The following is a 22,538-nucleotide window of genomic DNA, read 5'->3' as shown; positions in this document are numbered from 1 at the left end:
TGAGGCAGTCTTCCCATCTATTGCCACTTGAAACCAAATAACCAAGTAAGTGATTAAAATCAGTATACATCCACTTCCATTCCTCTCCTGGTCAAGTTTCTTGCTAACAGTTTGTCTGCCTGCCCTTTGCCCTGGGGCAGAAGGCAGCTTCCCCTGCTCTTCTCCTTTTTCCGCACTCTCTCCCATCTGGAAGCCAAACTATATGCCTAAAAATGTAAAATATGAGAACAGCATCCCACCCCAGGACAGCCCAGATTTCTTGGCTCCCTGAAAGTGCCCAGGTTCTCTGTCTGTTGCTCCCCACCCTAAGGCTCTACCTTGGGGCAGAACATCAGTGCTCAGAAAACCATTAGGGACCACAGTTTAGATCCCGGCTCCACCTGCCCCATTGTTGGATGTCTAGGAGGCTGGAAAGTCAGCACCTGACTCTCCTGAAAGGTCAACAGCTTGATGTAAGGGAATGCTTAGGCATCTCAATGTTGGCCTGTTTTTGTGTGTCTGTTTACTTTTTATGGAGGTCTAACATACATACAGGAAAGTACACAAATAAATGTGGAACTCAAAGAGTTTTCACAAAGTAAGCACCTCTGAGCATTCAGGACCCAGATTAAGAAATAGAACATTACCAACTCCCTTCCTCACCCCCCCAAAAGCCCCCCTTATGCCCCCTACTATTTAGATCCTCCTCCTTGCTCCCCAAAAGTGTAGCCGCCATCTTGGCTTCTAATATCACAGATCAGTTTTGCCTGTTTTTGTTCTTTACATACATCAAATTGTACAGTACATACTGTTGTGTCTGGCTTCTTTTTTTCAACATTATATTTGGGAGAGTCATCCATTTCGTAGTATGTAGTTGTGTTTCATTTATTCTCTTTGCTGTATAGTATTCCACTGTATGAATATATTACACCTGATCTATCCAGTTTACTGTTAATGAACATTTGGGCAGTTTCCAGTGTTAGCTATTTTTAATGATGCTGCTATGAACATTCTAGTGAGACTCCAGCACATGTCTTTCAGTAAACATCAACCTAATTTTAATTGATTCATTTCAGATGTAGTCACAGGATTCATTTTAATATCTTACCTCTTTGAAACGTGACACGAACTCATGACAAAAATTTCAATATCACAGAAAGATGTAGAATGAAAAACCAAGCTCCTATATCACCTCCTCGCCTATACTCATTCTCTAGAATCATGCACTATTAACAGTTTCTTGTGTATCATTCTAGGTATTTTCTATTGCCTAGACAATCATACCTAAGTATATCCATTATAGCGTTTTAAAAAAACCCACAAATTGAATTTTACCACAGATATTTCTGTCCCCTGGCTCCCTGCCACCACCATAACACTGTAGAGTCCCAGCAATAAGTGGATGAGAGTATCCTTCCTTCTATCAAATGAGGCTGAGCTATCACTTTTAATAGGCCCTTATTAAGGTGAGACACATGGGAGTTTACACAGCAGTACCTTTCATTTCCATTTCCATAAGCATTTGTTGAGTTGCTGGTGTCCTCAGCTTGGGACTTATCTGAGAAGAGCCCACAATCTGGTGGGAGGTGGTAGAGGGCACAGGAACAAATAGCTGTTTTACAATGTTTACAGGTGTCGTAATAGAGCCCTGTAAATGGGTTCTGGGTGTACAAATGAAGGAGCAGTGAGTACTTCCTGTGAGAGTCAAGGACGGCTCCAGAGAGAGCTGACATTTGGACCAGCCCCCGAGTAATGAATTAATTACTAGACCTTTGCTGGGCAGAGCAAGGGGCTTGCCAAGCACAGGGAACAGCATACACAAACACATGGGGGCTTGGCAATAGTTGGCACATCCAGGGACTGTCAATTCCTCATGCACAGCTAACCTGTAGGATGTTCTTCCTCACCCCTGCCTTGCTGGTCCTCATCCACGTTGCCAATTTCCCTGAGATAGATCCTAGTGCACCTGGAGGGTCTCCTTTAGGCAGCCAAGAAAGACCTTCCCACTTAGGAATGCTCATCTTGAACCTGTAAGCTGACCTCAGGGCCTGCTCTGACAGAGTCTGTCTCTGTCATAGAATCTAAAAGCCAAATATGGTCTTCCCCTTCCTCCCTATATGTTAAACCACCTTCAATGACAAGATGTAATTTTTCATTACAGGATCCATGTTTTACCCACTCCAACCCACACGTTCCTGAAGGGAATGTGGGTAGCATTCATTTACAACTATGTGTACACCTTGTAAATGTAAATGGTAACTAGGTAATCCATATGGTAATATGGTAATAGCTCTATAGACTCATGTCTGGAAGAAGCTCTTTATTTATTCAAAGATCTTCAGTGGGTTAAGCTACCTCCCCCTGCTTCCCAGATTTGCTGTCTTCTCTTGAAGCTACTACTAAATTATACCTGTGCTTCCTTGTGGCAGCTGGGGTGTGGTGAGTAGAGCATGATTTGGAGCCAAAACCTAGTATCATATCTCAACTCCATCATCACTAATTGGTGACTATTGGTTCAGGCCACTTTATTTCTCTGCATATCAGTCTTTTATCTGAAATCTGGAAACAATATTTCCTGCCTCACAGAGTCTTTTTCCTATTTGGTGAGATAGTGTACGTGAAGATGTCCAGTGCCTAGTAGGTGTGGGCAGTGGAACTGGGTTTCCATCATCGCCCTGCAACTTGCTAAGTGAATGAATTTGAGAAAATAATTTAATCTCTCTGAGCCTCAGTTTTAACATTTGTAAAATAGGGATAATAATGCAAACCTTAAAGTTTCCAAGAGGAATCAATAGAATATTTGAAAAACATCTAGATCTAGTGGAGTGTCTGCAAAAGTATAGAAATCTAATACATCTTGCTCTCTCCCCTCTTCTCTGCGTGAATCCAGCCACTAGGTGCTAACCTTGCATGACCACCATTGACCTTTCCAGTAGGATCCACAATGATATTCTCTGGAATAGATTAAAGAGTTCCCACGCCATCCTTCTTGATATTATATTTTCCGCCTTGTAGATTTCACTTAGTGTTTTCTTCTCAAGTAGTTTTCTCTGACATCTAGTGTTTCTGTCTTCCTCGTTGATTTCTAAAGAAACTAAAGTAGTTCTGTTAGATCTCAGGAAAGAGGTTCAGAAAGCCTTCATGGAGGAAAAGACCTTACAGAATGCCCAAGTATTTGTTGGCTAAGAAAGGGGGCATGAAGATCATAGGAAGTGTGGTATGATAAAGGCACGAATGTGCATGAGTGTGTGGTATGCTGGGGGAAAAGGGGTGTGATGTGTCTAAAAAAATAGTTTGCGAAGTCACTGATACGTCCTGGCTCATTGCAATCATAATTTTCTTACTAGAACACTATATATATATATTTTAAAAAGATTATCACTAAAGCATGTGGTATATAATTCTATTGCATGAATCAAGAACAATTTTATTAGTAGAAAATGGGAATTTATTTTATGTGTACATATAAAACCACAACCATGAACACGTGTCTGTGAAATAAACAAGCTGTTGAAGGACACGTGCATGATGGGTTGTTCCCAAGGCTTTTCCATGATTATTCACCCGGGACTTGTTCCTTCGCCTTGCCATCTGTGGGCTCTCACTAGAGATAGGCAGAGCTGCTGGTGCCAAAGGTTTAACAAAAACTGATGGGAAAAACTTAACATTGAGAAAAATGTATCTTTAAGCATAATCTGGACAAGGTTCCATTATTCTTTTTTAGTGAAGGAACATTTCTTTCTAGCTAATGCAACTTCTGAGTGCCACTGAAATACAGCCTACAGGATGGGGAGGACAGGGCTGGATGCTGGGGGTGGGGAAAGAGGGATGAGGGGATGGGCGTAGTGGTAAGGCAGAGGAAGATGAGTTTGGAGGGAGTTGGATAGGGGCTGTGTATTGGGGAGCTGAGGAATTTGGGTCTGATTCTTCAAGCAAGAGGGAGCGACAGTAAGTTCTAGAGTAGGGGAGTGACAAGTGGGAAGGAGAAATAGGTTTGATGGGTGCGAAGGATGGGTTAAAGGACATCAGAGCAGAAAGGTGAGAGAAAAACAGCCCAGAACCTGGATGAAGAGATGGGAGGATCAGAAAAAGCATTCTTTAGATGCCTCCTTGTCCTGGCCCAGAACACCCCAAAATGCAGAGGAACAGGACTGGGGCCACAGGAAGAACAGGGAAGGCTCTCTGTGGGCTATCGGCACTCTGAGTGCCTTGGAATCAGCCCAGTATGTCCTTCTGCTACTGCTTTATGCCACTGCTAGCTTGGATAGAGTAGGGAGAACAGGTTTTAAATTCCTTCAGTGAGTAATTGACTAAGTTCCACACCAGGTATGGAGGGAGGGAAGTGGGGGGCAGAGGAGGCTCATATTCGCTCCTCCCCTCCCCCGACTCCTTTCCCCACCACCAGGGATTTCTTCCAAGGCCCTTCATCAGGGTTGATCATGAATGGTAGAGACGGATTCAAGCCATTTTGAGCCCAAGTCCGTGGTAGACAAGTAACAGAATCCTGCAGGCTGTTACATTTGTTGTTCTGAAAGACTTGATAAGTTACTTTTAGGGAGTAGGATGGGAAGTAAAATTGTTCTTTCAACTGGCAGGTGTGCCTATCTATCATGATACTTACACATTTTTAATTTATGGCCTAATTCCAATCAGAGAAGTTTCAGATATTTAATAATCTCACTCTTTTTGTACTTTCTCCAAAAGCATTTGTTTTTGGTAATTTTTTTATTCAGTCTTCTTAATTCACCCAAACTGGGAGTTTAGTCTTTGAAAAAATTTTTTAAACATTTCAAATTATAAAATTATTATATATCCCTTGTGTACAATTAGGAAAACACAGAAAATGATTAAAATAAACTAACAAGCATCCATCATTCTAGAAATGAATACCGTTAACATTTAAACGTATTTCCTCCCTGTCTTTTTTTTGCTATTTTACATAATGAAGATATTTTTAATATATAACTTTGCATTTTGCCTAGAAATATATCATAGGAATGCCTCTAGGGCATTAAACACTTCAAAAATTCCATTTTAAAGGTTTGCCTAATATGCTTCTTATGGCTGCACTATCATTTACTTAATTAATTGTTGACCTAATGTTGAGTATTAGGCTGTTTCCAATTTCTTGAGGTTAAAAACAACACTACCATACATATCTGTGTGTGTGTGTGTGTGTGTGTGTGTGTGTGTGTGTGAGCGTGTGTGAACATTTTAGTATAGGTTTGACTGTAGGAGATCTGGCTAGACCCCGCTGCCTCCAGCAGGTGAGGGTAGGACTGCCGGCCTACCATTGTGAATGACAGCTGTCAGCCAAGGGAGGGCTGCCCTAGTGGCTGTCCGTCAGTCTGGCTCTGGGAGAGGGGATAACACTCAGCACAGGAATGTTGTAAACACATCAGCGAGGTCTCTTGCAATTCCACTTTGTAAGGGAGGACCCTAAAAGCCAATCCATTTTCAAAGGAAACAGAGGTTTTCAAAATGCCTTTTGAATTGACTGGGTTAGTATAGTGTGGTTTTTAAATTTAATTACACATATTAACAAATAGGGGATCTAATGAGGTAGAGAATAGCAGTTACTTTGAATAATACATTAGTAGGAATATTATTCCTGAAGTTCCGTGCAGGCTGGCTTCCTTGGTGAAGCAGTTCCCCCGGAGGTAGCAGAAGTAAGTGTTGGAGTCAGCAAAGCAGAACTCTGACCCTGGCTGGGACACGTTGGGCAAATTGCTTGGCCTCTCTGAGCTTCAGATTCCCCAGTTACAAAATGAGGCAGATGATGACAGCAATATTTCTCACCTGCAGATTGTTGAGATGACTCAAACACCGAGTAAGGGTGAGTAAAATGGCAGCTCAGACTGTCCTATAGGATAGCTGGGCTTGTTTCCAAGCCAGAGTTCTAAATACGGGTGCCTGACCTCAGGACAGCTCAACACAGAAAACTTGCACTTACAGAACGCGGAAATGAAGGGGACGTCTTGGGTTATATTTTCAGAATCAACTACAGGGATCTTCAACCATCTCTCTTCAGGTGTTTCATAAATGGTTTAATTTGCACACATTGGCTTTCCATAACTGATAGTTCACGCTATGTTTTTTTGCCTCAGCCTGTAAAAAGGGACAGGGCTGGGCTAAGGGTGCGCTGAAACGCTGCATCCCTCTGTCAGAAGCTCAAACACCCTGCAATCAAACCCGAGGCTGTATTCAGAAACAAGTGTATCGGATGACAGCTTATTATGGAAGGTTCTGAACTTCTAAGAATTCCTTCGTAGGAAACAAACAAAATACAAAGATTTTTTCCTCATTTTCTGCAACTAGAAATTTTGTTTCTTCCTGACTTCTCCAAGCATTGTGCATGTTTGTTAAAACGTAGGCACACAGGCTCCAGGGCATGTGATACTTGGGTGGGCGGAAGGCTGGCTTCAGTGGCCAGGGAGACAAGATGTGGTTCAACACACGCACCGTTGGGAGCTGCACTCTCCCTCAGTAGTTAAATGTGGACATGAAGTAACAATGTCTGGTGTGAGTGTGTGTCTGTGTTTTCAAATCGCAGGTTTGGCACTTCTAAGTCTGTAGGATGATAAGAAAGAGAAGCCTGTGATTACGTGTCGTGTCGTGTCTGGGGTCCTGGCAGGCCCACAGCAGGTTTTATTTACAAATGTTGAAGGGGAAACTTGTCATTTGCCTTTCTCTCTGGGAAGGGAAGAGCTACATTTTTCCTTTTCTACAGAGGACATTTTATTTTTGCAGTTCTTTGAAGTGCCCTCAGAGATCTGAGCATCAGGCTGAAGGCAGCTCTGTGTATCTTTGCAACAGATTAGAACATATTCACATTTTATTTGCTCACAGAACAAATATTTCCCTTGGAATGAGACTGAGGCAGTGGGGCCAAAGACAGCCCCCAGCCCCCAGGCCAGGCCTGCTCCCGGCCTGCACAACTGGCTACATACCACTGCTTCTCCCTAGTTTCTTCGTTTAGGCCCTATAGCCAAATATGGATAGATTAGTTGAGTTATTTATTCATTCAGAAGTATTTTCCGAGCCCCAACCATGTACCAAGCTCTATTATGGAGGTTGCAGAAATGAAGAGAAGCAAGGGGAGATAAGAGGTGTTTGTATATTAATGACTCTAATCAAGGTGACAAAGACAAGAGTGTTTAGAACTCTGGAGACAAAGTGTTCCGAGGTGGGTAATTATTCTGTTTGTGTGTTTGGTGTGTGTAGGGGGGCAAGTGTTGGGTTGGTGCCGTGGTCGTGGTGTGTATGTGCCTCTGTGCATGTGGGTTATGTGTATGGGAGTGTATGTGTGTGTGTGTGTGTGTGTGTGTGTGTATGTGGTAAGCGGTGGTGGTGAATATGTGTGTGACTGTAGTAATGATGGTAGTGATGGTGTGTGGTGTGTGTGTGGTGTGGGGAGTGTGTGTGTGTATGGGAGTGTGCGTATGTGTATGTGTATGTAGTAAGTGGTAGTGGTGAATATGTGTGTGTGTGTGGTAGCGATGGTGCTGTGTGTGTGTGGCAGTAAATGTGTGTGAGGTAAGTGGTGGAGAATGTGTGTGCGTGTGGTAGCAATGGTGGTGTGTGTGTGTTCGCATGTGTGTGTGCAGTGGTCCCGACAGTGGTGGTGGTGTGTGTGTGTTCGCACGTGTGTGTGCAGTGGTCGCGATGCTGCTGGAAACGGGCAGGGCGATCTCACTGGGATTCGCTGGGGAGGAGGAGCGGCCGGGGGCAGCGGGGCTGTGCCAACAAAGGCTTTGGAGACAGGAAAACTCTAGAGGGAGTGTGCGAGGGGAGGAGTGAATGGTGGGAAATTGTTAGGAAAGAGTTTTTAACTTTGAAAAATATTTTCTAGTCAAGAGACGACAGTTTTGCACCCCTCAGCTGTCCTTCCTAAGCTTGTGTGAGGATATTGGGTTGAAAAGCGCTATTTCCTTCTCTGGGCACCAAAGTGCAGCCAGGACTGGGCCTCCACTCTGGGAAGGGCCATGTGACCGAATCTCTGCGCATTTACTGGGCCCCTTCTCCACCTGGGCTGCTGCACCGGGAACAGCTCTTAGGGTTTCCAGCCTCCCGAGCTCTCAGAATAGCAAGGTAGGTTCTACTGGACTTGGGGCAGAGGAGGTTTAAATGTTACAATCGCTGAGACGCATGTTAGAAGCAAGTGCAGTGTGCATCTACCTACTGGTGGAGCAAGGTGATCTCCAGCTTTCTCACAGTGCATAGGCTGCCCTCATAGATCTGCATTTTGTGGAGCTTTTTAAAAAACAAACAAGGAGGCAGATGGTAGGAGCTGGCTCCCTTTCTCAACTTTTGGTTGCTTTTTATTACTTTCCCATTTCTGGTTAGGGTCAAAGCTGCCGCATGATTAAAACTTGGCCAGATAAGAATGATTTATTTCCATTTTATTAGGCCAGGAAAGGAAACCAACATTTATAGAAAGTCTAATGTTTGTAAGATACTAGTCATACTGCTTCATGTCATCTTCACAGTTACCTGTGAGATAAATGTTATCGTCCTCATTTTACGAATGAGGAAATCAGGGATGTGAGAGGTAACAAAACCATTGTAATAACCTCTGGACCGAGTTCCCCACCACTGGTCACCTTGCTGAAATTTGAACCCAATTTCACACCAAAGAACACATGGCACCAAAGCCCATGTTCTTTTCATAATGCTCCCTGAAGTTTAGGAGGCAGCATTATATAGTGAAATGATGGTGGGTTTTATCATCACATAGGCATAGGTTCAAACCCGAGAGCTATCCCCTGTACTGGTCATGTACGTGACCTTATATTCTTCCCTTCCTTGCTTCCTTGTCAAGTGTTCATCGAAGGCCTGTTATATCCATGTCAAGCACTGCACTAGGGGCTGGGAACATACCAGTTAACTCCACAGTCCCTGCCCACCCAAGGCTCCCAGTCTGTTGAGTAATGCAGACCAGGAAACAGCCAAGTACAATGTAGTTTGAGAAGTACTATGATGGGGACGTACCAGATGCCATGGGATCACCTCTAGGTGATCTCTGTCCAGTATGGTAGCCACCAACCACGGGCTAGTGCTGTAAGAATAAAATACATGCTGAATTTTGAAGACCTAGTACAAAAAAATAATGTTAAGTACCTTATTTACATTGATTAATAATAATGTTTTACATTGATTACATGTTGAAATGATTATATTTGGGATATGTTGAATTTAAAACTATTTTATTCAAATTAACTTCACCTGTGCCTTTTTACTGTTTGTATGTGGCTGCTGGAAAATGTAAACTTACATATGTGGCTCACATTATATTTCTGTTGCACAGCACTGGTCTAGAAGAATAAAAGCATGGGATATTTCCTATCTTAGAGCGAGGATCAAAGAATGTCTATCCTGTGACCTCCCTGGGGAGGCACGCAAGAGATGCTTACCGAGTAGGGCTCAAGTGGCCATCGTAGAAAGGGCTGCTCATTGTGGGATGCCTGGTCCGCTGATGCTGTGGAGAGGTATCAGTGACACGGCTGCAGACCTTCTTGTTCAGCTCCCTTGAGATTCCTTAGTCTTGAGTCCTGTATCTTGGGAAGCAGCTGTTGTAATCTACCCCCTCCAAAAAAAGGGCTGGCCATCAGATATGATAAATGTTGCTTGTTGCCATGGCCCCTAGCCGTCTTTGCTTTTCCCTATTTAAGCAAGAGGAAATCATGCCAAATATTGCAGAGAAGTCTGATTTTCAATATCTTCATTGGATTAAAAGAGACAAGGACCATTGGATTAATGAAAACACCTTTTCCACCCATTAGATTCATAGAACTGGGAAGGGGTTTAGGAATAGACTAGTCTCATCTCTGAGCCCCCTCCTCAGAAAGTGAAGCTCAGAGAGGCAAAAGGGGCACAGAGCCAACCAAGGTGGGCAGTGACTGGGACCCCATCCCACAGCACCTGCTGGGCCACACTGCCCATTCTTTTCTGAGGTGCTCCCTCCTTGCTTCTTCCTCCCAAAGGCTCCTCCTGTCTGTTCCCTCATCCCTTTCTGCTGCCTTCTCTCTCTGACCCTATGTCTTCCCTTTAATATAACAGGTGACAGAAACAGAAATAGACAGGTTAAAGGATGAGTAGAAGTTAACAAGACAAAACGGAGCGAAAAAAAATCCCAATTTTGAATAGACACTAACAAATGAAGCCAGGGAGACCTTTCTTGGCCTTAATAATGGTTCGCGTGAAAGGGCAACATGGGTGTGTTTGGAGGAGCATGAATTTGGAATCACAAGCTCGGGCCTTGAGGCCTGGCTGGGCAGACTTGGAAAACCTTAGCTTCTTCATATTTAATCAGCCTCACTGGGCTGTTGTGAAGAACAAATGAGAGCATGTTGCTGAAACTAATGGTACCAATGGTAGTTATTATCATTCATAAGAGGCTAGGAGATTTTGCTGGCTGTGAGAGCAGGATGAATTAGCAGGGTGAGACGGTTGCCAAAGAAAACTAATGTGGTGTCCAGAGCAAGGGATGCAGCTCTGCACTTGTCCACCGTTTCTGGGGCACTGCGCTGTGTTCAATTCTGGGAGTCACATACGAAGAGGGACTTTGGCAAACTGTTGTTCCAGAGAAACTTGCAAGAATAGCTTAGGGTTTGAGAGTCATGACATATAAGGGATGATTTAAGGATTAGGAGGATGTTTAGTCTGGAGGAAACAAAAAATAAAGACTTAGCTAGGACGAGGTAGCTCTTTCCAAATATCTGAAAGCTGTCCTGCAGAAGAGAGGAAAGATTTATTCTGTGTCACTAGTAGCCAAGCCAGGGACCAGTGGTGGGAGCCAAGAGGAAGCAGATTTGGGTGCAATAGGAGCCCATCTAAAGCTTGGAGGGCTATTCCCAAATGGACTTCCTGGGAAAGAGTGAGCTGCCCATCAGCAGAAGTCTTCAAGCAGAGGTGGCTGCCTATGGGACAGGGTGCTGTATAGAAGAGTCCTGCTCTGGCCAAGAGTTTGGGCCAGTTCTGAGACCACAGTTATCTCCTTTTGGTCTCTCTGTTTTTTCTTTCTGATCTGCCTCCCTCACTGTTTTTGGTGCCTTTGTTGACTTTCTGCTCCCTCTGAGAATGATATTACGGTTTTAGATTCAGAAATATTTCCCTAATGATCGATAGTCCAGTTTAATGGAAAGTAGGAGGGAGGAACATTTTAAAACAAAAGCAGTTTTGTTCCTTTAAAGGGCACATGGTAACCTGTTAAGTGGGAGAAGGAGCAGGAACGTGGTCATATGTGTCAGAGGATCTTGTAAATACTGCAGCAAAGGAACGGGCACTGCTTATTCTTAGCTATTGTTTAATATGCAAACACAACTGCAAAAGGCCTTTGTTCTCGAAAGGACCAGCATTTTCCTTGTTTACACAATTCTCTTCGTTAGCTACAGATATTCAAGAAGACTCTGACTATAAGAATTCTATATCACCAACGACTTTCCAGATTCATACTTTAAGTGCTTTGCTGATTTGGTGATATCAAATTCTGTTCAGGAGGTGTTTTTCTGATTTCTTGACTTCTGAAAAGCCGTTTTCTTGAGGAAAATATTTTTTCACGCATAGTTAGTGTGGCGGCTGGGAGGGTGAGAGGCTAGCCGAATCTGTGCAGTTGAGTGGGCAGCTGAGCTATTTCCAGAATTTCGTTTTGCCCCCAAGTAGCAATTATGCATCTGTCTCACAGTGCCCCACCTCAGACATCCCAGCCGTCATTTCAGAAACCTCCACCTAGACTCTAAGGCACAAAATAGAACTCAGCAGATCCAGGTCAAAGGAGGAGGGAATGGGTAAGAATGAGTAACAGTTTGGTTCGGTTCCCTGAGGTCAGAGTCCTTGCCCAGTCCTGAGAGTGACAGCAGGGACATGTAGAAGATGGAGGATTCAGGTCATGGGTTCTGGGGCTTTTAGAGCCTTGTTGGTAGCTTGTGGCAGGAAGAGCCTAGAGAGACAACAGTAATGGCTCTTCAAATCCAGGGGGACCGGCCAGTCTGGCCAGGCTGGGCAGGAGGTGTAGGGCCGACAAGGCAGCAGTGTCCCGCAGGAGCTGCGAAGCATCCGTGGTCATGCTCTGAGACTGCTGCCCCATCGTAGGCCCAGTCTCTGGCTGCTGTGTTGAGCCCACACCTCCTTGCCTAGCCACATCTAGGTATGCCCTTGCACCCTTGGCTCAGGACAGCCTCAGCCTGGAGAGCAGCAGGTGGACTCGTTCTTGGGTCTAAATCCTGGGGAGAGGGGCCAGCAACTCTGATGTGAAGCCCACGGCCTTGCTCCTCACTGGCCTTTTTATTCCAGGCCTGTTTCCTCACCAGCCTCTTCTGCCCAGGGGTGCTCTGCTGTAGGCTCCGGTTTCTGAATCATTCTAAAGCCCTGACATCTCTCTGTCCTCCCAAAGTGGTCCTGCCCTCCCAGCAGGGTGTGGTCCAATGGTTCTCCAACTTCTGTGGGCATGAGGGTCCATCTACAGCCCCAGCCCATAGAATATCAGATTTCAGAGTCCCACTCGCAGAGACCACGATTCAGGAAGTCTGGGTAGGACCCAGCAATCTGGAGCCCAGGTGTTACTGATGTAACCAGTCCACGGGCCACACTTGGAAAGACACTAGTTTAAGTGAATGAACTTGAATTTTGGGATCTGAGAGAGACAGGACTGGGTTACTTATTGTGTTATATGTTGAGCAAGTTAATTACCATTTGTGAGCCTTCTGTTTCATCATCTAAAATGCTTACCACTTCACAGGAGAGTTTTCAGATGTCAGTGAGATGATGTGTATATAAAGTGTTTAGCTGGGGCTTATTTAATAGGGCTTTTGGCTTCCTCTCCCCCTCGTTCAACTCCAGGAAAGTGGCAACAGAGAATTCCAGCTCCTCCCAGTCCTGGCATATCAGCAGTGCCTTCCTGGCAGTGGGCAACTGTGGAAAGGTTACAGAAGAGTCTGGAGGAACGTGCACAACCCCAGTGCTCTGTGGCTGTGCAGCCAATCCTGATTTCTCAAGCAGCAGCATGAAAAGAAACTACCAGGAGGTCAGAGGTCAGCCACCTGCTGTCACTTTTATTTGCAGTAAAACACAGTCAGGACATACACATACACAGTGCATTACACAAGTCCATAGCACTCTACGCAGGCGGACAGGCAGGCTGCGGCAGGCGACCACCGTTACAGAACAGTATGTCTATGGGTGGGGGTGGGCAGTGGGGGTGGAAGAGCAAGGAGGGGAGGGTCTGGGCCCTGGCGCCAGGCTGCTAATTAGCTACTGCCTCAGGCTTGGCTGGTAAAGTCTGAGTTTCTGGCCTGCTGTTGAGGTGTGCTAGGATTGTTAGCTTCAACCTGTGCCCAGGGTCACCCCCAAACACTGAGGTTCAGCTGAGTACCCTAGGTGGGAGCAGTGCTTTTCAACTGGGGGATTGAATTCTCTCCCAACACACTGGCAGTTAGAAAGGGCAAAAGAGGTTTGATACACAGAAGGGAAAATGCTTACACTTCAGGGTTTGGGGGGGTGTGTGTATGTGTGTGTGAGTGTGTGTAGAGGTGGAGAGCTTACCAAAGAGTTTCTTTATAAAGTTGTTTTCATGTTGGACCCCCCCCAAATCAGCTGATTTCTGAGCATGATCAATCTTTGAGGGAAGGAAAGTAGATTCTTGGCTGAAGGGCTAGGAGTGGCCTTTCTGGGTCAGCAGGGCTGGGGGAAGCCTTGGGCCTGGTGGGAGACCCATAAGGACAAGGACCCTGTCTCTTCTCCTGTGGCTGCAGCATTTAACCCAGGCCAAGGCAAGACCACCGCAGTGGAAAGGTCTTTGGATCCCCCTTGTTGGACAGATAGAGAGAGAGAGGTCCCAGAGGCTGAAGGACATGTCCAAGATCATGGCTAGAACAGGACTAGAGCCCACTTCCTCTTCCGCTCTTGCTTTCCCAGGCAGAGTTTCATCTCTCAGGCCATCATGGGACATGAAATAACTCCTTTCCACAGCAGTCTCTATGGAAAACTTGCCAGCCTTCTCCAAGATAGAGGGTATTACTTGCTCTCTAAAGAGAGAGAAAGACATCCATCAGAACCCCCTTAGCAAGTGGCTTCTTGGAATTATGACTACTTGCTAACAATAGCATTTTCTCTGAGGTACCCACCAAGCTTTGAGGTTGACAGTGCAGAGAAGCATAAAAGGTTACTTCTTCCCATTCTACAGAAGAGGACAGCTGTGCTGTAAGCTGGGTCAGCAACTTACTGTGAAGCCTCTTTTCTTTAGTTCAAGCTGCCTGCCTCTTGCCATCTGGAGAAGAAAAAGAAAATGCTGCAATTTTGAGATCTACCTCCTTGTCCACTGACCGCCACACTAGACCACACTGCCTCTATCGAGACTGTAGACTCCTTTGGCAAGTCAGCACAGAGCAAAAGCAGCAACATCCAGGGCATCAGGCCCTGTCCAGGTATACACCTGGCTGGCATCCTACCCAGGGGCCTGGGAAAATGGCTTTGGAGAGGAATTTTGCATATGCTGATGGAGGACCCAGTGCTGAATGACCTCCATTCGTTATTTGACTATAACCAATGGAGCACAGACGTTTCGCTATGCTGGCTACCGACTTGGCATAAAAGGCTGGACTTAATGACATCTAAGGAAGGGCCTTTCCCACCTATGGGGGCTTTGATTCCAGAATTCCCTGCTTGGTAGAGTTTTCATGTTGATTGAGATAGTCTGCTAGAAACTATGACTCCAGTAGGATTATGCTTGTGGGTTTTTGCTTATTTGTTTTGTTTTTGTTGATTTTACAGAAGCCAAACCCACGTAACTGGCTCTTTTTTGTTCCTGATTCTGTTGTCCTTTATGGCCTAGGATGTTCAATGATATCATTCTGGATTAAACTTCCCAACAGTTCTGTAATTGCAAAGGTGCATTGGGCTTGTGGAGTGATTCAGGAGGTACAGAAGAAAGGAGAGTGGTATTGAACAGAGGGGTTTAAGTTAGCATCGAGGCCAGTTTTTTACAAGGGAACTTGTGAGACATCAGAGTGCATCCTGCAGCTGGGCTCTGGAGTGTGTCCCCTGATCTTTCCAGGCCTTTTAAGCACAAGTTTGCCTGGAGGTAACAAAGTGGGCAGGTGTCCCCTTAACACCCCTTCTGATCCTCTGATTTTATGTATGAACACTCTAAAAATAGAATCTGGGAGGTGGGGAAGTGAAGAGAAATGTCACGAGAATAAAAGAAAGAAGAAAGAGGAAGAAGCAGGCTCTTGGGGTGGGTGGAGGTGGAGACAAGCGGAATGTGATGGGAAAAGATGGAGAAAAGGTGAGGGAACCGCACTGAGGCGTGTGAAGAGGTTAGGGTACAGTGCCTGGCACACAGACATTGTTTAAAAACAAAATATTTATTGATAAATCAATGAGGAAATGCAAGTCATCCTCTCCAGCCCCATGTTACATGTGGGAAAAGGGAGATGTAAGATGACTTGCCCAGGTCCCTGTTGCTAATTGGTGTCAGGGTAGGAATAGAGTTGGCCCCCAAGGCAAGTCCAATGCTGAGCAGAGGGAAGAGCACATTTCCCAGCGGTACTGGGTGGGTAGGGAGTGCCCTGGGGACACAGCTGCGAAGCACAGGAAAGAGAAGGAGAATGAGAAGGAGCGCAGGCCGAGGCCTTGCATCTTCTCTGGCACTAACTCAGAGCGCGAGGCCTGAGCGACCGGAGTGACCGAGGCAGCAGAGCGGAGCAGGGCACTGTGGACGGCCTCTCACGCTTCCTGGTCCCGTTTCTTTCCTTTCGCGGTGGCAGGAGAAGCAGCAAATCCTGCCGTAAAATCATCCCTTCTCCTCTTGGGAGCCACGCAAAATAGCCACTGAATTTGGAGGTTGGGCTCATGGCCTTTCCTTCCTTTCCCTCTCTCCTCATGTCTCTGAGTTTCCTGAGTGCAGTTTTCAAAGTTCCTCTCCTCCTCCAAGAAAATGGAGTCTGGGAAAGGGGGCGCGTCTCACCAGGTCAGTCAGAGCAGGATCCATTTCCCGCACGTGGCAGACATTTGGGACTATCCGGCAGGTTTCCGAACACGTCCCTTTCTTTTCCCCTTTGGGGGAAGATGGGAATTGCCATCTGTTTTCTGTCTCCCTCTGCCCTAGGCCCCGCTTACACACAGCTCAGAGGGTCACTTGAGCTGGAGTCCTCCGGGAGGTCGAGGAGGCTTGGCCCTCCTCTGCAGTGACCCAAAGCAGTGTGATCCTTCATGGGAAGCAGCAGAGGATGGGGCGGTGCTGCCGTGAAGGGGGCTCAACACGTTCAGGTGAACTTTGTCTTATTTTCCCCTTCAGGAAATGGGGCCAATTTTAATCATGGGGAAATAGGAAGAAACATTGTGTTTCCTCTTCCCTGCTACAAAACGCCTGATGAACAGCTAGGCCTCTCTGTTCTGAGGAGACAGAGAAAAGAAAAATCACGTCTCCTAGACAAGGCAAACGCAAGTGTGCAGAGACCCAGCTCGCCACCCGTCTCCAGGAAGGCCTGCCAAGAGCGCTTATATAAGCTCCAGTGAGCTCATGTGTTTTCACGCTGATCAGCAGATCCTGGGCTTCAGGGCCAGGGGTTAGGCTGGAGGAGGCAGCTTAGAAGAGATTGTGTTCTTCCAAAGAGGGGGCGCTCTGGGAAGAAAATATGCTCCCACACTCAGGATGATGAAAGCAATTTTCATCTCTGTGCCAGTCAACACAGACTTTCATTCCTTGTGATGTCAATGTCAGGAAAGGAAAAGGTGATGCTTGGTCTTATGAACCCCATGGTGTGGGGGAAGGGGTGGTGGAGGTGGGGGTGTTTAATGGTCCAAAGGTATGCAGATGTGCACTTGGGGTATGGATAAGAAAGCTTTTCCTCCTGATGTGTGGGAAGTCAGATGGGTGCCCAGTTGGGTCCGCCATCCACAGGATGGGAATCAGGCCTTGTTTTCTAGCTGTTGCCTCCACCTAGGCTATGCTTAAATGGGAAACTCATTTCATTCATTGACTGAGACAGGCTGAATATTCTGCAACCTGCTGTCACTCATTTTGCCTGCTTCTCTTTCATTTGGCAGAATCACTGAGCCAGTAGACCTCTGCGAGCCAACTAACCAACCACCTGGCCCACCATCTTGTCCAGAACATCTGCAGTCAGCCCACCCTGATCCCAGCAGCTAAGGACAGAGCAAATGGAATGATACCTGCTTTCCTTACACTTTGTCTGTTGCAAATTGTCTCTCACCCTGCATAAGTGAGCCAACGCTTTTCAACCAGGCTTCCCAGACGTTCTCTCGGGGGTTGACACACTTCCAGCTCAGTTCTGCCCCAGTGGAGGGGGAGGATCTGTCTGTATGTCGCAGCAGCCTACCCCCCACCCCTGCCCCCAGTCTAGCTTCCCATTCTTCACATGATGGGGGCAATAGCTATAACCGCTTTCATATGAATAAATGAATCTGCAGACATGATGTTCTATTGTTTTACTGGTTCAAAATAATATTGTTCCCCTTTAAACAATTTTTATTTCAGAAATAAGAGCACACATTTTTCAGGTGAATTTCTAACTCCTCCAAGTGTTCTTCACTTTCTCTCTGGCATCATTAGTGCTTATAACACTTCCCAATTTAGTGTCTTGAGAATTTAGTTAATGTGCTGTTTATTTTCCTCTTTCCAGATCAATCAGGAATGTTTTGAATACAGCTAAGACCTTCCTTCAGTTCCACCCAAAACTTTCTCCTCATGAGTGATGGAGTGATGTCTTGATTAACCTCTGGTTGGGGGACAGCTGGATTCAGTCAGTTGAGAAGTGACCGAGCCCATATGCACACCACTTGAAATGTTCCTCTGGCAACGTGAATGATCCATGCACCCTTTAATGCTTAAGAAAGGATACCCTGTGATGATGGATGCTTAAGTACTGTGGTGTGAGATGTCATAATACCTATAATTTACTTTAAAAATTTTCAGCCAAAAAAAAAAAACAAAACAAAAGATGAAACATATATGGCAAAATGTTAAATTTAAGTGACAGATACATGGTTGTTCATTATACTCATGGCCCTGCTTTTCTGTATGTTTGAACATTTTCATAATAAAAAGAAATTATTCTCAGGAAGTATATTTAACCTGTGGGGGCTTCAGGAGGCTGGCAGGGAACAGACAGGAGGTAGGAATTGCTTAATCTTCCCAGGTTTATTGTTGTTACCTTAATGCCTGGTAGTAGCAGAGTGTGATGATCACAAACCCCAAACAGCAATTCAGTGACACCCTCTATTATTAACAACCTCCATGCAAGTACTGTTCTCTGAGCTAAAAGATCTAGTTCTCAATCCTTTTACCTCATGGATGTTGGGGAGAGAGAAAATATTCACCAGGATAAATTTATTTTCTTGCAGATCATGCCATTTTCTGGTAACCTATTGGTACCAGTTTCCTTAAAAAAAAAAAATTAAAAAGACAAAAAAAAAGTTCATTTATTACTTTGAAAGTACTGTTTAGTCTCGCAACAGAAAATGCAGACTTTCTGGAATCTTCTGGATTGCCATTTATGTTGTGGGCTTTTAAAATTCATTTCCTTTTCTATTATCTAAAATAAAGAGAAATGATCCTTTTTATTATCCCTCACTTTGTAATTCTTTCTGAGATTCCGTTTCAAAAAGAATTTTGTGTTTTGGAAAGGAAAAAAGTTTAATTTTTTGCATCACTCTACAGGCAGTCTTTTTTATTCCAAATTATGATTCACCTGATAGATTTTTAGAAGGTCACTTCCAATCTCCATTCCTCCTTTAGATATCAGTTACTAAATTCTGATATCTGACTACCTGACCTTGTTTCTCTTGCCCCTGATCTTTGCTGTGGTTGCTGTGTATCTTTTGATATGATCTTTAGCGCTATGTGAATACTCTGATCTGGTCAAATTCTTCACCAGGTCTTCAATGCTGGCCGTTTCTTCTCTGAGTAGTGCCTTAGGATATAGTCCAGCCGGTGCCTGGGGACAAGGATCTGAGAAGAAAGGAGGAGGAGACAGTACACAGGTATACATGGACCTCCTGCTGCTCCTCCTCCTCAGTGTGTCCCTGCAGCCAGACACACGAATGCTATTTTCCACTCCAGCTCTGTGGAAGAAGGAGAGGAACTTGGGTTTCTAGTCTGAGAAGAGGTAAGCCCCACCAAGGGAACTGATTTTGGGGTGGTAAATCCCTGCCCCGTGCCTGAAGCTCAGAGAAATCGGTAATGGTACTGCAGGCACGGACATGGGCTTTGAAGGCAGATGGTGACTGATCTGAATCCTGGATCTACCTTATGAGACATGCTCTGTCTCAATTTCCTCGTTTGTCACCTAGAGAACCATAGAGCACCAACTAACTTCATACGGTTCTGTGAAGTTCAAAAGTGGTCATAAAAAGAATAGTCTTTAGACTAGATAATAAATGATAGGTGTTATTTAATAATATTTTCATTAATACTTGGTTATTTCTGTTTTACCATTAGCTCAACTTGAAGCTTTTTCTTATTTTTTAGAGGATTTCTCAGTCTTTTTTTCTATTTTTGGACTGTAGTGTGCATGCCCACCTCCCTTGCCCAAATCAATCTGCTGAAAAACCCAGTTCTCTTTCTCTTTTCATCGTATGAATCTGTGTCTTATTATGCCGATCTCTTACTGTGTTGTAACTCTACTTCTGTGCTGCTCTTTTATTCTTTGTCAATTCTGACCTTATCTCTAAGAAGTGGATTGCAAATATTTCTGTCTTTCTGTCCAAGCTGAAGTTCGTATTTTCTGAATCATGAAGCTGCCCTCCATGTGACCTAGAAAGCCCTTTGATGATCCATATTTAGCTGTATCCATCACTCAACAGATGTCTGGATAGTTAAAGGCCTCCATGAGCTCCCTCTACATCCTGTGGTTTCAAGTTCCTGAGTTGTTAGTTAAAAAGCTTTTATCCCCCTGCCCCCATCCATTCCAGAGGAGAAGGACAGATACCCACTTTAGCTATTCATTCATTTGTTCATTTAAGAAATATTTACTCATTACCATGTTTGATATTGGGTTAGATGTTATCTTCTTTGCCTCCAAATTGAATTTTCTTAATCTGACCCATTTTGAATAGCCCTCCATATTTTCTGATTATTCCTCTAGAATTGGCATTGAGCATCCAATTAAACAGTCTCTTCTCTCTGCAGAATATCCTGACCCCTGGGAGACTTGGGGGCTTAATTGCAAACTCTGATGCCTTGCTAGAATGTACCTGCTATTGCATACACAGGTTTCAGGATTACGAAGGTTCAGCATGGCTCTATCTAAGGGATTTTAGTTAGCAGATGGGGCTACAGGACTCTGCTGTTACCCTACACCACAGACATGAAGAATGAAGTGGTAGCAAGGGTAGAATGCCTAACAAGTTAAGTAATTGATTTCCAAAACCCCTGGGTTTTCTGTGTCCCTGAGATGCCATGAGGAAAGATGCTTATCTGCTTTTTGAGCTCTTTGGATCTTCCCATTAGATAGCATCTCTTGGCATCTGAAAGGCAGCCTGCCATTCTGTTCTCCTGTGGAACACAGATGGCCCAGCCCACGCCAATCACTAATGAGGATCACATGCAGAGCCTCCTTGCTGGAGGCTCCCCTCAACAACCCTAGTGATCCTTCCCGGTACTGGCCAGTCACTGTTGACCATGGCATTTAAATCCAAGAAGGCTGCTCTCCCACTCACAGAGCTTAACAAAAAAATCTTTTAGGTTAGCCCTGGGAAAAGAGTTGCATTCAGCTAGAACTTGAAGACATTAAGGATTAAGGGATGGCTGCCAATTCGATTGCAAGGGTGAGGTTTTGGGATCCAGCTGTCTATGGAGGCTGTTGAGTTTAAATATGAACAAGCACTGGAAGTTCTTCAGCAGGAACATGATTAGATGGCTATACAGAGGTTGAACATACAGCATATCAATTTGTCAATGACATGTAATGTCACCTAGGATGCTAGTAGGGTTGGAAACAATTAGAATAGAATGTTAAAGGCACTAAAATATAGTGGAGAGAAGCATAGATTTTGATGTAAAACAGACCTGTGTGAAGTCCTAGTTCTGATGTTGCTGTCTGTTGGACAAGGTACTTCATCTTTCTATGCACTAATTTCTTTACCTATGAAATAATTACAATGCCCATATCATAGGTTGTTCTGAGGATCAAAAGGGATGGCACATTTAAAGATCTTGACACAGTGCCTGGCAACTAGTAAGCAGTAAGTGGGAATTCCCTTTCTTATCTCCCTTCCCTACTTTCTCTCTGTAGTAGGAAGTTGAAAGATGCACTCCAATATGGTAGAACATTAAGTTGAGCTAAAAGCAATGGCTCCATATGAAAGTCTATACTATTCTGCCTCCTTTTTTATTTAAAACTTGATTGATATTTGAGGTGTGGGATACTTTGTTTTTCTTTGCTATTGCAACTCTGATACAGGACTGATATTTGTGACTAGGAGAAGAGTTCCAAACTGCTAATGTGAACCCCAATAGAAATGCAAAATATCTTTTGGCTTTAATGCTGTAAACTACACCTTCAACCCTTAGAGATACCAAGAAGCTGTCAAAACCACCACCAGCTACCCTTGAGGGTACCAGTGAGTCAGGTCAATCCTGCCATTATAGGTCTGATCTAAATGGTGGTACCACTGATGCAGAAATCTCTCTTGGAGTCATTTTTCATTCTTTCAGAAAATAGAATACACCAAGAAATTGCTATTCAAAAGGAATTAATAGATCTATTGATTTAACACTAATGCCTACAAAAACAATTTCAACAGCTTTTTGGGCAAGGTAGATCAGTTACCATTTGTTTCCCATTCAACCAGGTCAAAGCTTTTCCTATAAGAGCAGGTGGATGTTCATTCCTCCACAAGGCAGCCTTTTCCATGTTAGGCCAGCTCTAATGGCAGGCATTAAATTGAATAAACATTGACCTCTCTACAAATGTGTTCTTTAGACCTGATTCTGTTTTCTGGAGCTATACAGATAAGTCTGAGCCCTGCAGCTATCATGTCTTCCCTTTAATTCCATCCCCCCGGCCATTTAATCCCCTATCCAATCCCTATGCCACTCAGGGGACAAAGAATCTAGATTGTTGATTCTTGCTTGAAGTGTGTAGAGAGGAACAATAAAAACAGACAATCGCATAGAAGAAACAAGAAACAGTGCCTTAAGAATGGAGACTTGTCTTAGAAAAGCACTTTTTGGAATATTATTGCAGAAGATGGTTACTTGCATGTTCCCATCTCCACTGAGACCTAAAAAGAGAGAAGTGGTGGGCTTAAGGCACTGTTTTCTAATCTGTAGATGCTGGCAGACAAAGGGCACTATGGTTCTTTACTGTGAGCTCTCAGAGCCTCTCAATGTGTCCCCTAGAAGGGATCTAGTACTTGACCACAGAACTCTTTTTTTCATGGAGCACTTTATGGATACTAGTGTTTTGTGAGACACGTTTTAGGAAATTATGGTTTCAGATATGCTGTGGAGACTTAGACTAGACATTTGAAATAAATTCTTGATTGATGTACTGTTGGATCCCAGAGCTGGTGGCCAAGGAAGACTACGAAGTCTCCTT

The sequence above is a fragment of the Propithecus coquereli genome, unplaced genomic scaffold, assembly GCF_000956105.1.
Source record: "Propithecus coquereli isolate 6110/MARCELLA unplaced genomic scaffold, Pcoq_1.0 Scaffold10, whole genome shotgun sequence".
Lineage (NCBI taxonomy): Eukaryota > Metazoa > Chordata > Mammalia > Primates > Indriidae > Propithecus > Propithecus coquereli.
This window is presented reverse-complemented; position numbering follows the sequence as displayed.